General features: G+C 35.8%; 1 long non-coding RNA gene across 3 annotated transcripts; it reads left to right on the top strand.

Annotated features, from left to right (window-relative positions):
• The first annotated feature begins 485 nt into the window (after positions 1-485).
• On the top strand, positions 486-4,755 carry LOC113287728. Of its 3 annotated transcripts, none has more exons than XR_003330284.1 (6): positions 486-788; positions 1,087-1,305; positions 1,410-1,711; positions 1,918-2,017; positions 3,429-3,506; positions 4,489-4,755. It is a non-coding gene; the product is annotated as an uncharacterized LOC113287728 (long non-coding RNA). The 3 variants fall into 3 exon arrangements; XR_003330282.1 differs by having other exon boundaries at positions 1,500-1,711; XR_003330283.1 differs by having other exon boundaries at positions 1,500-1,595.
• The last annotated feature ends 429 nt before the right edge of the window (positions 4,756-5,184 follow it).

Consider the following 5,184-nt stretch of genomic DNA (forward strand, 5'->3'; position numbering starts at 1 on the left):
TGATATGAGACGGTATTGGTCGTTTTCTATAAAGTTTAAGGGTAATTTTGGCGAAGAAAGTCTTCCGGGTGGTAGTAGAGGTGCCTGTAGCTCTCGAAACAAGTCTACTAAAGTTACTCTTTTGTTTTTTTGATAAAATTGATGTTATCTATTATATCTTATCCGAAAATGTGTGGAGAAATGTTTAATATAAAATTATAGTCTCTAAATCTAGAACCGATATTTCAACGATAATATCCCCGATATAAAATCGTACCAGTGTATCGGTCCCGGCCGAGATGAACCGATATCCGATATTAACTACATTGGTGCCAGCTACATGCTTCGTCACACCTGGGTCGTAACACTTGCATTTTGTGCGTGTGCCAACCACACGCGAATGTTTTATTCCCACCCCACCTAAAATGAACTAGATGATGTTTCTTCCCCTCCTTATCCTTGGGTATTTCCTCTCATCTCTCGAGTCTCGACCATTCACTCATTTTTCTTCTTCTCTCTTTTTTCTTATTCTCTTCTTCTCTCCGGCGCTTTCTGATTATTGATTATAGGAAATCAGAGAATAAATCTGTATAGATAATAAGGGTGATGGTGTAATTGTTGATGTACGAAGTAGAACAAGTAGGAGTTTTAGTTTCTCTGTGTGAGGTGATGAATCATGGAGAGAGGGTTAGGGGTTAGGGTTTATTCTTGAGGTGAAGAAATCATGAGAAGATGATGGGTATGTTGAGATCCCCGGTGATTCATGGTGGTGATGTTAAATCAAATGTTGATTCAACTCAGCAGAAATGGTAAGTTGATTTAGGATGATTTAGCTCTTAATTTTTCTAGGTATTCTTAATTTTATCTCTTTTGATGATTTCGATTCTCAGATTTGTATTTTAAAGATCTATTGAACATAATTGTGTTTTATTTTTTTATTTTTCAGTATATAATCGTAGTCCTAACAAGCTGAATTTGGGTGTTGGTGCTTATAGAACTGAGATTTGTCTAGGGTTTTAATTCTGTATTCAATTTTGATTACCTTGTCTTTTTTTTTTTCTGATGAAAACTGCTCTTATTGGGTTGTTCTTGTTTTTATCGTTACAGGAGGGGAAACCCCTTGTTCTGAATGTAGTGAGAAAAGCAGAACAATTGCTTGTGAATGTGGTGTTAGAGTAATTCACTATCTCTGGTGAAACTAACTTTCTCAAGTAGTAAGAAGGAAGAATGATTTTACAGCTTTATAGGATAAACTGAATTGTGCACATCAAGTTTCAATGTCCTGTTATTGGTAAACTTTTTGCTGCTGAAGAAAGCTCTGTTCAGGTTTGTCCATTTAACCCTTCTCTTTTAGGGGTTTTTGTTTTGCTTACATATGTACTGAATTTGCCAACTAATAAGCTAAATTCACTGAGATGGTGGAACTTCAGATTGGTCTTAAGAAGTATGACCCTCAAAAGGACATTCAGTGGTTCAGTGTAGTTGCCATATATTCCCCGCCTGAAGATGAAATTTTGCAGGATTGGATATGACAAAGGCATACATGCTTGATACACAAGAGGCAGTGGAGTCAAAATTCAAAAAATGGGAAAAGACTGCTCCTTTTGGTTGGGATGGTAAGCTTCTAATATCAGAATACTTGTTTCTATAATATATATAAGCATACTATATATACTGTTAGGATTCAGGGAATGAGCAGATGATGGTCCAAGATGATGCTCTAACCTGATAGGTATGCAATATCTTTAGCCCTAACTAAATGTTTAAGGAACGGCACCATGTTTACGTTGATATGCTTTTTCTTCTTTCTCTATTACCATGTTTTGTCCTTTGTACATCTGAAAGTTAGTGATTTATATCATACCACGTATGTAGTCTCTGATTTTGCCAAGCTGTTTGTATCACTAATTTGCTCATCAAAGTTTCTTGAATTTTCAGCGCGTGACATGGGATTTTGATGGCCATATGATATTACTTGCTTTCTCAGAATCAGTAGAATTTGGCTCTATGCACTTTGTGTCGAGGCTTCTGACATTGGGTACAACTTCTTGCCTCCCTTTGAATATTCTCCATGAAATTATTTTACACATGAGCATCATATTGACATGAGTTTCGTTTCTAGAGATATTAATCGCTGGAGTTCAACCCTACAGAAAACAATTCCCCCCATGGGATTGCAATGATCACTACTATTAGAAATGGCTCTGAACAGTTCACTTACGTTGTCTGCTTTGTTTTCGTTTACTACTTCGTGCCTGCAATGTAACTGAACGATGAGTTCCCATTGATTCTAGACAAATCTAGGAACTGCACTAGGAAGGGGTTCATAGATTTCAAGCACTTGAATATAGTAGACTGGCTAGTTTTGGTCATGTCATGACCATCTTTAAAAAAAAATGCTAGACTCTCCCTTAATTAGTCTTTTTCAAATCTTTCTATGTTGCAGCTTCTAACAAATTTGTTTAAGTTCCAATAAAGGAAGATACAAGAATACGAAGGGATATTATAGGAACGAGAATGAGTCTTTAATTAACTTCGATGGTGTATATCAGTTTCCAAGGAAAGTTAGACCGTCTAGTCTAGGCAGAGGGGATTTAGTTATTTCATAGCCCAAGTCTCTCACCATATTAATCTCTTGCCATGTCAATACTCAATGGTAATGTACATAAAGCTCCAAAATTTAAACATATGCAACGAATAAGCTTTGTAAAGCTACAATATGAGTCGAGTATAAACTACATAAAGATCTCAAGATTGGAGCCTGACCACAAAATTAAGTCAGGGAATGAATTTAGTTACTTTAAGTAATTTTGTCTTCTCTTCAACACCTCAAATTAGTAGTACTTTCAAACTTGCTGTTTTGGTAACTGAGACAGTAGGCTGTAATCCTAGTGACTATCTGGAGCTTATTTTATGACATTTATATGTGCTTTACGCTTTCCGTTTGAGCTTTGAATGAAGCCCTATGAAGAGAAGTCCACCCATTTTGATCTCGACTGTTAACTAACACTCCTTTTTTCAATACAACTTCTCAATCCGTAAACATCGCTTAACCTAAGCAAATCAAGTAAATGAGAATGCCCATTGTTATATAGCATAATTAGGTCATAATGATGTTTTTCTCTTACTATGTTTCATCTTGGCATCTTCTATGAGCTTACCGTTTATTATTATGCATCTTCATATATGAGAATGTGTTTTTTTATCGAGTAGTTCGACTTTTCCATGTATTAGACTAGTAGATTTTAGTTCATTTTTCTTAGCCAGTCAATTAAATGCTGCCTTTTGCTCTTCTGCCTAATGTTTTGCTCTGTGAAACCATTTTATGAACTTGACTGATGTCTTGCACTTTCATGCAATTATTTGCTGCTTATCATTTTTATCTACATGGTCAATTAGTTTACCACGAAAGATAAGACCTCTTATTATTAACCAATCTTTGTTGGCAGGGTGGCAAGACTAAGGAAGAGGAATTCAACACAGGACCCCTTTCTGTTCTTATGATGAGTGTCAAAAATAACACTCAGGTAAGATTTGTCTTGGCAGATTTTGTTGAACAGAAATTATTGCAAAACTTTCAAATTTAGGTGAAAGATTATGGGTATGAATTGCACTTCGAAGAATATTCTATGTTGATTTCTTTCCATGTATATGCACGATTATTCCTTGTCCTATCCCTGAGCATTTTTCTTCCTTATATATAGTAGTACATCCCAACTTGGTCAAATATTAAAATGTCAACATACCTCTTTTGCCTGCCATGTTTCTATGATTTCAGTTGCCTGCCATGTTTGTCGCCTTAGAATCAATCAGACTCTTTTGTTCTCTTCCTGTGTATTACAATATCTTTATATTTCTTGGCTGATAATGTGCTTATGCTTCTGCTTAGATGTATGTCTGTCGTCTGTGTTGTTTGAGGTTCAATGGTTAAAATGTCAACATACCTCTTTTTCCTTCCAATGTTTCTGTGATTTCAGTTTCCTGCCATGTTTTTCTCCTTAGAATCGATCAGACTCTTTTGTTCTCTTCCTGTGTAATATCTTTATATTTCTTGGATGCTAATGTGCTCATGCTTCTGCTTAGATGTATGTCTGCCCTCTGTGATGTTTGAGGTTCAATGGTTTAGGATGGTTAAAATAAATATGTTATATTGCCTTGTTTGATTGTTTGGTACTGTCCGAATATGAGATGATTGCTTGCAGTACATGAAAATGAGGTCAAATGAGAGAACGAAGACATGTTAGTGTTCATAGGAGATTGCTTGCAGTTCTTGCTGACCTCAATTCCTTCATTTAGAGTATGTATGCAGAGCCATGTTCTTATCTTTGTTAAACTTTAGAGTATCTTATTTAAAGTCTTCATTCTCTTCATCTTTTTGTTTGTTAAAATTGGTTTCATAAGTCAGGATATTCGGATAGGGATAGTGCATCCAAAACTATCCACTCTCAGCATTGCTTCATGCATGTCTTTGCTTACCCGCAGCTTACATGTTTCTTTTGACACTTGCAGGCACCTAAAGAAGAAATGCTCTTGTCTGGTCTTAAAGAAAGCAGCTGAGGGCGAACAAAGATAACCTATCCACTCTCATGGTATGCTTAGTTACAAAATATGTTCATGATATTTGTGATACAGAGAATCTGTATTCCCTTAGGACATAGGAATGAACTTGTAATGATTTAAGTGAGAATGAGCTCAACTTGTGAAGTTTTTATCTTTATCTATTCCCTTAGAATTTTTTTGATACTTCAAAAATTTGTATTCTTTTTTGATATGATATGGGTGAACATTTGATATAAATTGAATGGAATATTGTTGAATATCGATGATGAATGGATTGAAAGGTGTATGCTGGTTCCATTGGAATTCTGGCTCTTTTCCGGCAGAAAAGAACTGCCGGTCATATTGACCTGGTCAAAATTGGTCATTATTGTCTAATTTTGACCTGGTCAATGTTGACTAGCAGTAATCTTTTTTGCTGTTACGAAACAATTCGTAACGGATTCTGTTTACAACTGTGTAGTTACAAAACATTCAACGGCTTTTGGCTGTTACGATTCACCACGTAGTAACGGCTTAAACCTGTTACAAACGCCGTTACAAACCAAAATTTGTAAAGACCCCATTGCCGTTACAAAAAGAATGTAACACCCCTTTTTGAAACAGGCAAAATCCGTTACAACCCATTTTAGTAACGGATCATTTCTG

This window comes from Papaver somniferum, chromosome 6 (assembly GCF_003573695.1).
Source record: "Papaver somniferum cultivar HN1 chromosome 6, ASM357369v1, whole genome shotgun sequence".
Taxonomy (NCBI): Eukaryota; Viridiplantae; Streptophyta; class Magnoliopsida; order Ranunculales; family Papaveraceae; genus Papaver; species Papaver somniferum.